This window comes from Ostrea edulis, chromosome 1 (genome assembly GCF_947568905.1).
Source record: "Ostrea edulis chromosome 1, xbOstEdul1.1, whole genome shotgun sequence".
Classification (NCBI taxonomy): Eukaryota; Metazoa; Mollusca; class Bivalvia; order Ostreida; family Ostreidae; genus Ostrea; species Ostrea edulis.
The window spans coordinates 23,565,735-23,577,868 of record NC_079164.1 but is presented as its reverse complement, the minus strand read 5'-3'; the positions used below and the strand labels follow the sequence as shown (position 1 = coordinate 23,577,868).

Genomic DNA, 12,134 nt, shown 5'->3' with positions numbered 1-12,134 from the left:
ACCCCCTTTAGTCGCCTGTTACGACAAGCAAATGGTACTGAGGACCTATTCTTACCCGGATCCCCACGTGACATATGTAAAATGAACTGTGTGTTCAAGAAACTAAGTTTATATGTATACAACATGAATAAAATACATGTGATTTTATGCACAACGCACAACAGATTGAAAAATTAGATTTAGAGTTTCTCAGCTATCTGCCTTTGCTGATGTTGTCAGTTACAACCAAGTTTATGCAGACCTGATAAATTGTCTCATTGTGCCGCATTTAACTGTCATGTAATGTCCACCAAGGGATCAGAAATTTCGACGAATATAGGCTCACCATCTTCGATTTAAAATCAAAATACATGTCTGTTGAGGTCAAAGTGCCAGACATTGTGGATACAAGAAGGTTTATTCAAAGGCTGACATAGAAGGTTTATTGAAAGGCTGAGGAACCGCCGCGCTGGCCGAGAGGTTAGAGCGTTCGCCCTGCATGCGGAAAGCCAGGGTTCGAATCCCGGCCGCGACAGACCTAAGTCGTTAAACAGGTAGTGACAGTTCCATCGCCAAACGCTCGGCATCAGGTGTGACTGTCACGGGTCCTCGGAGTTGACACAGTAGGTGTAAGCGCCGAGTATAGGCCTAAATTTGAAGCCCTTCACCGGTCTTGGTGACGTCTCCATATGAGTGAAAAATTCTCGAGCGAGACGTTAAGCAAGATACAATCAATCAATCAAAGGCTGACGTCATGTTTTAAGGTTCCGTGGAGATCCGGGTTTAGAATAGGTCCTCAGTACCCCTTGCGTGTCGTAAGAGGCGACTAAATGGGGCGGTCCTTCTGATGAGACCGCAAAAACCGAGGTTCCGTGTCACAGCAGGTGTGGCACGATAAAGATCCCTCCCTGCTCAAAGGCCGTAAGCGCCGAGCATAAGCCTAAATTTTGCAGCCCTTCACCGACAGTGGCGACGTCTCCATACGAGTGAAAGATTCTCGAGTGGGAGGTTAAACAATATATAGGCCTAATCAATCATTTTTAAAGAGAAAAATTCTTGCGCCTAAAAACGACCTTGCAAGAAACTGGAAATTCATGGGGCTAGTAAATGGTAAAGATCTGTATAAAATTGGAGTTAAAAACAGCATTCCGGTAGTACCTAGAAACTCTCCTTTTCAATTGGTAGGATATGCCAAGTTCATTATACCCACACTTTCCAAGGGAAGTCCGGGTATATTATTGTACACTGGTCCGTCTGTCTGTCACAATCTCTTCTTCATAAACTCCTTTTATTTTCAACAGTAACTAATTAATCAATTGAAATATGAAAGGCGATACTCTGTTGATGTGCAACAATGTTTTCGAATTTTCAATTTTACCCTGGGGGTAAAAAACCCCCCAATGTTTTACTAAAGAAACCTGGTTCACAGAACTCCTCCATAGCCCAAATAATCTTTTGGCCGATGATTGGTGAATTTTCATTTTCACCCTAGGGGCCAAAAGGGGATCGAAAACGATTATATTCATACAAAAACTATTCACTAAACATTTCAAGTATATAAACCGACCTTGACCTTTCACGTCAATGACCATGAGAGTTATCAGATACTATATTTCCTCTAACCAAGTATTCAAACCAAATTACATGTAGCATATGCAATTTTTGGTCAATTACTGTAATGTAGAGAGGCACCAAATGGAAAATTAAAAAGGAAATCAGACAATGAAGTCTATTATGTCGTTTTGATGCTAAAATAACCTAAGGTATACAACATAATAACTGGAAATCAATTTGCTTCGCGCTTTACTTTAATTCGCAATAGACTTTCCGTGTGAACGAGACATTGATTATGACAGATCGACTACGCTAAAATGTAACAATGGCATTGCTAAAATGGTTGTCTCGTTAAAAAAATTACATTAAAAAGACAGGTCAATTATCCGATGGAGGGATGATGGTAGAAAAACCATCGACAAAACATCATTCCGGTTCCCAATTTAATGAGAAACCAATATATAGAAAAGAAAAACAAATTCAAAAAACACCAAAAAGCCATGGGCCACAACGCTCACCTGAGTCAGCTTGTCCATGCTGTACTTCAGGGGAAGATTTTAAGAAGATATTTTACCCTCTTTAATGCTACGAAATATTTTTACTCCATATTATTACCCCAACCTAACCACACGGGGTCATGGATTAACCTTGCATCCACACAGAATAGAGATCAATACTTCTAACAATGGTCTTGTTGTTCTGTTTAAAGATTCTTTTCCCTACATTCATTTATCATGTAAAATTTGATCCCAATTTTAGCTTCATCCAAACCCAGAGTTCATGATTTGTGAACGTTTGCATGAAAGTGAAGATACCAAACAGGGTTCAATCTCATAACTCCTATAAGCAATACAAAATTGATAGTTGGGCGAACACGGACACCTGGATATACCAGAGGTGGGATCAGGTGCCTAAGAGGAGTAAGCATCCCCTGTCGACCGGTCACACCCGCCATGAGCCCTATATTTTGATCAGGTAAACGGAGTTATACGTAGTCAAAATCAGTGTGCCAAGAACGGCCTAACAATCGGTATGAAACATGTCAGACAGCATTTGACCCAATGATATGTTGTATTGGCAAACTAGATCGTTATAACGACTATAGAATTTGCGAAATGCTGACTTTAAACGAGACTGTTGAAACTCTTGCACCATCAACTTATTTGTCAGTAGCCTGCCTCGATTTAAAAACTGATCATACGCAGAACAAGATATGGGAAGTTGACAATGGAGAAGCTGAAATCATCCTGTTTGTCATACAGTTGAGTTGTTTGTTTGCCTTTAACATCTATTTTCAATAAAATAACTAAGTATGAAGCAGAAGTGGACGACTCTGTGGTGTATTTTATTTCGAGCTCACAGGAATAGAGTCCAATAGCAAGAGGCTCGAATTGATTGGTTACCTAACATGGCTACGTCAACAAACGAAATCATTTTCTATTGTTAATAGATAAACCGTCGTTGATATATTTAGATGTCGAATTGAAGGCCACAACAAGATATTTTTTCTTCTCACTTAAAAGTTTTTGAATAAATTCTGCTTCAAAAGAATACAAAAATAGGTCAGCTAGCAAAGGAGCACAATTCGTGCCCATGGGAATTCCAACATACTGTTGGAATACCTTATCATTAAAGACTACGAAGATATTGTCAATGAGGAACTCCAGCATATTTTTATTTCAGCTTCAGAGTACTGGTGCCTGGAATCAGAGTGGTGTTTAACAAAGTAATTTGTGGATGACTGATCACTAGATACATGTATGAATATTTCCGTTTTCCATTTTTGTTGAAAAAGCAACTGTCTAGTCTTTAATTTATCGCAAGGAATGGTCGTGTAAAGTGTTGAAAAGGCATGTGTTATGATGTTGTTAATTTGGGAAGTTTTGCGATTTCAAGTTTACTAAAAGCTCTGTAGAATTTTATTTAGAATCCACATTTGATTTACACCACTTGTGGCATATATAGTGGCACAGTACGTTTTGAGTTTCTCCTTCACAACTGTTAATATTTTCTGCATTGTGTTACTTCACAAAAAGTGAATTTGCATACGATAACAAGAGGCCCATAGGCCTTATCGGTCACCTGGGTATTAATTAAAAGTATCACTAGTCCAAGGGCTAACAAGAGTACCGCAAACGGTACATAATACGCCCGTGAAATGCTTACATAGGGTGTTTTTCTTGTGCTATAATTTGTATAACTTTGCTTCAGGTAGTATCAGCCATCATGAGGTTGTGACAAACTTTCATATGAACAAAGGGCCTTAGCTTAAAAATCGAAATTTTCTCAAAATGGACCAAGTTCAACAACCTGTAATTTTCTCAAAAATTGTATAAAATGAAAATCCATCCCACATGCACATCTTCAGTACCTATACAAACACTCCACAAAATAAGAAGGTCCTCACTTGAAAACTGTGGGAGGAGTTGGGCAGACAAATTATGAACCCTCCATAGAATATTAATTTCCAAATAGACTAAGCTCAACAACCTGTAATTTTCTCAAAAATTGTAGAAAATCAAAATCCATCCCACATGCACATCTTCAATACCCATACAAACACTCCACAAAATAAAAAGACTCTCACTTGAAAACTGTGGGAGGAGTAGGGTGGACAAATTATGTACCCTCCATATAATAATTATTTCCAAATAAAGGGGCAAAACTCCTGGAAAAAAGGTCGAAATGGATCAAAATTGCAGTATGATCTAGAGTGACCCACAAAGAAGCTACACAGCAAGTTTCAGCATGATATGTGAAAGGGAAATGAAATTATAAAGAGAAAACCCCGAACGGACGGACGGACGTAGACATCGCTGTATAAAAATCTAGAAAGAAATTCCAGTTCTGAAAATATCTAAACTAAATTATAATATTTAGCAACAGTATTAAACAAGATGTGTCAGCAGTTTTTGCCCCACTCCTAAGGACCTACGGGTGCAGGACTCCTGAAATTTATAATTTATGTCCTCCTTGTCCCTACAGTTCTATTTTTCACAAATTTAATAACTGACCATTTTGGCCCCAACCTGATACCAAAACCTCTACTCCTGGGATCATCAAAATTACAATTTTGGTAAAGGACCATCTGATTTTTCTAAAGGTCCATTTAGTTTCAATTTAGTATCAATGACACTAAAGAAGATGTTATTTAAGTGTTCAACTCGGACACACTACGGATGTCATACGGAAAAAGTAAGGAACTACCCAAAGTATCCAACGTTACGGTGCCAATTAAAACGGTGTTGCCAACGAATTCAGCCGTTTATATCAATGACAAACTTACAGTAAAATTGCCAAAAAATTACATAATTGAACCGCATGACGACATTCCAGCTTTGATGCCAAGATGCATGTACTCTGAACATACAACTCCTAGACTTTGTTTTGTGAATGCCAGTGACAGGTATTTACCATTCGTAAAGTCACTGTGATTGGAGAAGCTGTGGAAGCTCATCCAGTCGAGTTAGCAGTTGAGACAAAGCCTGCAACTACCTTCTTAAAACTTCCAGACTACTTGAAGCCATTACTACAGAAGTCAGTCGTGAATTTGAGTGAAAGTGAAAAGGAACAGCTGGAAAACCTTGCATTCGATTATCAAGATGTTTTTTCTGAAAGTGAATTTGATCTCGGAAAATTCTCGGACATCGAACACTCCATCGATACAGATACCGCAATTCCTATCAAACAGAGAATGAGACGTGCATCTTTGGGCTTTGTGCATGGAGAGGAATCACATTTACAAACCATGCTGAATGCGGGGATTATTGAACCGTCAACCTCAGAATGGGCATCTCCATCCGTATTACTCTGTAAAAGAGACGGCAAAGTAAGATGGTGTATCGACTAACGGAAACTAAATTCAATCACCAAGAAATATGTCTACCCATTATCACTTATTGAAGAATGTATAGACACATTGTCTGGCAATGAATGGTTTTAGAAACTGGATGTCAGTTCGGCGTACAGTCAAATGAAAGTAAAGAACTGTAATAAAGAGAAATCGGCATTCATTACCAAGTATGACCTTTTCCAGTTTACTGGTATGAGGTTCAGACTCTGCAATGCTCCATCAACTTATGCCAGTGTAATGAATCTACATGAAATACAGTCCTAGCATATCAGAATGATATTCTGCTAATGGGGAAATCATTTGACAATCACTTGCAGAATCTTCAAATAATCTTTGATAGATTTCGTCAGTATGGGGCTGAAGCTTAGATCAGTAAATGTTCCAAACAGAAGTAGAGTTCTTAGGACGAAAAGTCTGCCTTTGAGGTGTACGGTAAGGAGCGAAAGGAACGAGTGAGGGTGTAAGCTTTGACCATGTAATCAGTAATAGAGAATATCCATTCTGAGCTACAAATTGAAGAATTGCTTCATATATTTATCAAAGAATTGATTTTACTAGCATAACTGAGATACCAGTTAAGATGGGTAAACACAATTGGAACATTTCGATAGTTTAATTGAATGAATACAGCAGATGAGATGGAGGTAAGCACTCGATACCCAAAACCGACAACAGTGGTGATGATGGGCCATTCCGTCATTAGAAGGCTCGGTGTGTTAATGAAGAATGTACGATATTTCGATAATTTACGTATACAAAAAGATAGTTTTAAAGTGATAATTCATGCCAGGGTCGGCCTCGGGAACTACGAGCTGGCTAATTCCAGGGAATTACTTGACTTACAATATATCCATACTGAGGGCGGTATCTGTTACATTCAGATTGGTGCAAATGATTTATAAGATCCAAAGGCAACATCAAACGATGTAGCTCGACAAATCATGACACTGGCTCAGATTTTACCTCTAACCAATAACTTTTCTAATATGATTATTGGACAGTTGTTACGTAAGACTTCCATTAAAGTAGGCAGCTAGTACAATACCAAAGTGATTGGCACCAATAAACTTCTTCATGACCAGTGTCACTCCTCAACTAGTAATTCTATAATTTGGCATCATCGTGGCTTCTGGGACCCAGACATGAAATACATGGAGCGTGACGGGGTTCACTTAAAAGACAGCAACCATGACCACCGGTTTATCAACAAGTACCTGCAAAGCATTAAAAGTGCTGTCCTCCATGCCTCCCATTTGGCGAGGCGGGGGGAATGGCTATTGGTTATGAATACGTTGCAGTGGTTAGAAAGTGGAAGACCCTAACGACAACAAAAGAAGTCGAAAGGTTTTTTGGCTTTGACAATTATCATAGAGCATCCATAAAGAATTATGCCAAAATAGCAGGACCTTTACACCGATTGACGGGTAAAAGGCCACACATAAAGGGGCCATGAACAAGAAGCTTTCGATAAATTGATTCACGCATTAACCACAACTCCTGTCTTAACACTATCAAATTCGACAAATTTATTTATCTTTGATACGGACGCACCCGACTTTGCAATTGGTACTGAACTTGAACAGTGACAAGAAGGAAAAGAAAGAGTTATTGCATATGCTAGTTTTAGCCTTGCACCAGAGCAACAGCGATATTGCACTACCAGAAAAGAATTTTTATCGATAGTACGTTTCACAAAGCAGTTTAACAACTACCTGCTGGGTAGAGAGTTTATAGTCCGGACTGACCATAACAGCTTAACTTAACTCCTTAACTTCAAGGTTCCACAGGGTCAAATTGCGAGATGGCTCGAAGTATTGAGCCAGTACAACATGACCGTTATACATAGAACTGAAAAGAAGCATGGGAATGTTTCAATGCTGACACACTTTCCCGTGTACCCAATACCAAGCCGTGTCCTGAAATGAAGTTGAATATAGATCCAATAGAAATACTATGTGGAGGATAAAAGTATTGTACCATGACACACCAAAATTGGTCAAAATTTGCTGAAAATGTAGTTCCCTTTTGGTAAAGCAGTAGAAACAGCTTCATGAACTGAAGTCTATGCGGCATTATCTTGGTTGTTTAACAACGACAAGGATGATGTTTATCGAGAGTCAGGCATTGAATGAGTCATACCTGTTTGGAGACCCAGATAATTTATATCTATTGTCGTCAGTACAGAGAATCAACACTGTAATCTAGTATGCGCGTCTCCCGTATACTAGTGGGGTTGCAGGTATTGAACATTACCTGGGGAAATGAACGAGTTCCAGAAAAAGGATTCAGATTTTGTGTCAAATGAAGTCCCATCTGTAGATGAAATCTTGATCAGTAGTAAAACAATAAAGAAATACTGGGTTCAGAAAGAGATGTCTTTCCTAAACAGTGATGGTGTACTGTGCAACATTCCGAAAAATGGTGGAGAACCAAGACAAATTGTTCCAGAGACTTTGGTAAATGAAGTACTTGTACTTTGTCATGACTTGCTGTTCATGAACAAGTACTTCATTTACCAAAGTCTCTGGAACAATTAGTCTTGGTTCTCCACCATTTGGTTCCCCAAACATGAAAGAAAAGTTCTATTGGTATAACATGAATCAGGCAACAAGACACTTTGTCTGCACTTGTCACGTGACATTTACAGTAAACACAAAACGTTCAACAGAAAAGCAAAGTGCCCCATGACAAAGTACCACGCTGGAGTACCAATGGAACGAGTACACCTTGACTTCTTGGGTCTTATACCCTCTTCGATATAATTTAGATATCTCATAAAATATATAAGATATCTTATAAACTATAAAATATATGAGATATCTTATAAACTTTCTTTTATAAGAAATCTTATTAAAAAAAGATAAATTATAAAAGTTATAAGATATCTTATAAAGTTTATGAGATATCTTATAAAAATTCATTTATGAGATATCTTATAAAACATATGAGATATCTTTTCTAAGATATCTTATAAACGAAAAAATATAAGATATCTCATATCTCCTATCATAAAAATCATGAACCGAACATAAATTTTCTCGCCCTTGGCCAAATGATCTTGGTTTAGGATTTTGGCACTCGATCTGGTTTTTAGCAACCTTTGTGCCATATGTCAGTTACTTTTGATTGTTTTACGTTCCTTCAAGAATTTTTCATTCATATTGAGACCTCACCAGGAAAACTTTAGACCTATACTTACAATCTCTACCCAGAGTTATCGTTCCTTACACTCACTTACATCTCTGTAAACGTCTCAAGGGTTTTACAAGATTTTTGTAAAATGGCACGTATGCTCAAATAAAGTATGGTTTAGACTTCAGTTACAAAAATATACGTAAATAAATAAATATTGAGCAGATGTCAAGTCTATTTGTGACACAAGAAGCATTGATTTGGGTTGAAACGTAGATATTGGGTAGTTCTATTGCACCAGGCCTATAGATAGGTACATGAAGAATATATAATAATGGAAAAAAATATACAAAATAGTTGCTTGTCCTACATTTTCCAGATATTTTATAAAATAGTTTTTAGTTTTATTAGCCGTAAAAAAGTGGATTTACATGTGGAATAACATTGCTTATTTTGAGACGTTAACAGAGGTGTAAGTGAAAGCAAGGAACGACAACTCTGGGTAGAGATTGCTATACTTGGTGCTCTGGGCCGTAGCAGTGAGGGTTCCTTAACGTGCCAACGCCTCCTCCCCTCCATTTTTAAGGTCATATCCGAAAGATCCGTGATTATCTCTTCTAAATGCCGAGCGTTGGGCGAATGAGCAATTACTACCTATGTAAACTTACGTTTAGATTTGACGCGACCATGACATGAGCAGGAGGCGAACTCACAACCTCCCGGTTTGAAGTAAACCTCTACCACCAAGAAAATATCTTGTTTAACAATCTGAATAAAATACAGATCTCTCAAATAGCGCACAGCGCAGCACGCTATATGAGAGATCTGTATTTTAATCAGATTGCTTGTTTGACATCCCTCTCGAGAATTTTTCACTCAGATGGAGACGTCACCAATACCGATGAAGGGCTTCAAATTTCGGCCTATGCTCGGCGCTTACGCCATTGAGCAGTGAGGGTTCTTTAGCGTGCCACACCTACTGTAACACGGGACATCCGTTTTTAAGGTCATCTCCGAGGACTCGTGATATTTACACCTTACGCCGAGCGTACGGACTTGAGAACTTAAAACTTGAAGTTTTAATATAAGCAGTGACTGTTACTTCGCCAAGCGCCTGGCAATAGAAGTGAGAATTACGTGTCTTTCGGATATGACATTAGAAAATTAGAAATGGTGGTCCCGTGTCGCGGCAGGCGTTGGTATTATGAAGAGCCCTCACTGTTGGGCGCTATAAGCATAGGTTTAAAATGTGACACTTCACTTAAAACTGGTGACATTCCTACAGAAGTGAAATATTCTCGTTTCTTTCGTCAGGTTTATTTCATATGAATGTTTGCATTTTACTAAAGTTCATGTATCTAGTAATTTTTTTTCTAGCTTAGCAAGATGTTTAATTTATAGATTTGACTGTTCTTAACGTAAACCCACCGAGATCATCAAATATTAAGCCACATTGCAGAAATAGGGTTTTTTGTTGTTGAATTAGACATGTTATTTGATAGGTATCTAACAAACAAAGAGTTTTCTGTGTCTGATAATTTTTTATGACGATCACATTTCTATAATTTAATTATTATTATCTGACGGTACTGAATAATTACTATGAACCATTTTGTCATTCTTAAATATATAATCCTGTATACCCATATATGTAGTGAGTCATTGTCAAAATTTTTAAGATTTCGAAATATTGCATTTTTAAGTCGAATGAATTAAAACACACAGTACAATGACCCTTAAAAGACAGTTCTGATTTATAAACATCATAATTTTGGAATTGAGGAAATGAAAAAGACACCACTCATCATAATATGCCCTTCCTGTTACGAATTTTAAAATGTCGATAAAAAAAAAAAATCGAAACTGCATTGGCATGATGGTGGGAAGGTATATCATTAAAATAAATGGGTTTTAAAAAAAAAATCACAACAACATTTTATACTTATAAACATTGCAAAATTGACAATTTCAAAGTAGTACAATGATTTGTACACTGTTAAAATGTTTAACTTATTCATCATTGTAAAAATAGTTGGGGGAAACCCCTCTTTACAATGGGTGGTAACAACTTTGAAATATTGCAAAAAGACGTTCGTGTACGAAATAACATAATATAAAAGAAATTTTTTCTGATTAGGTTACATGTAACAGGAAAGACTTAATGTTTATAACAAGACAGTCATTGTAACAGGACAGACAAATCAGGGACTTCTCATACATTTATACATGTAGTTTATTTATCAATTTTGTTGTCTATATCTATTAAAGATGTATCATGGAAGAAATAAATAATTAAATACATAATTACTTTAATTAGAATTACAAGACAGATGCTCAAAGTTTGTAACAGTTTGTAACAATGGGGAAGAAAATTGTAACAGTAAAGGCATTTTTGGTACTACGAAAGGAAAATTCACCCTTTTAAAAAATTATTTTGATTCAAACATAAGAACCCACACTTTTCATTTTTTTATAATGCTGCACCATTAGTATTTTCACATTATAAAGAAAATTGAAGAAATTAAAGACTTTCTTTCTTGTTACAGGATGAACAGCTTGACTGAGTAAACTTTTGCAAATTAAAATTACATTTTTAAAATATGTCAGAATAAGAACTTTTGGAGTGCTTATTACCAAAGTACAAAAACATCAAAACATGGTTTGATCTACTGAAGTATATGTTACAGGAGAGAGTTTATTAACAAAGTACAAAATATTTTTTACAAAATATCAAAATGTCCTTTGACTTATTTAAGTAAATTTACATACACGTACAGGAGAAAGCCTTTATTAACAAACTACAAAATATTAATGAGGATTTCAATAAACATGCATTCAATCATTCAAATCAATATTTACTCTAAGATACAGAAACAATTTTAATGTACATTCCTTTCTGTTTCAAACGTCTGTCCTTGCTACAAATTCAGCTATGCTTTATTCTTGAATGATTTTCAAACCGAAAAATGGTAAGATTTCCAAACAACAATTGGCTTTTGATGGAGATTCTAAGAAGTCTGCATTCAATAGATGAAAACAATATTTACTTCTCTAAGGTAGAAGAAAATTTCTTTGCATCCTTCCTGTTACAAAATCCTGTCCCTCCTGTCACAAACAGTTCTGTAACAGGAGAGAGACAACGTGAAACTAGTTTACTTTCCCTTGTAGCTCTTCATACCAAATTATGATGCTAAATTTTGAAACAAACTTAGCAAGCTACTTTGCAGTTATTGACAAATCAAATGATTTGTTTTTCTTTCTGCATACACATTGCGCATTATCTTCCATATAATAGGAAAGACGCTTACAATTTCTTCTCCTACAATGTGCTTTCTACTTTAGATTTTTTCTTCTTTATTATTTACATTTGGAATCATATGTTGTATGCAGCATGGTACATTGAAAACAATACTTAAGCTGAGAAAAGTTTTGGAATATCATTTGGGTCATGCATTATATTTCTTAAGGATACTGATTAGTTAACTCGTTCTTTGTTTTTGACTTGATCCAGCGTAGGACTAGTCAGTTCAGATCTGTCTTGACGCTCGATGGGAACAGACTTTTATATTGCCACATATTACACTTAATATTTTAATATGTAGACGTTTTGTTTGTT

General features: G+C 36.6%; 1 protein-coding gene across 1 annotated transcript in view; it reads right to left on the bottom strand.

Annotated features, from left to right (window-relative positions):
- LOC125663732 (uncharacterized) overlaps positions 1–12,134 on the bottom strand; it is a 102,305-nt gene that overhangs the window by 51,636 nt on the left and 38,535 nt on the right. The window lies entirely within an intron of this gene.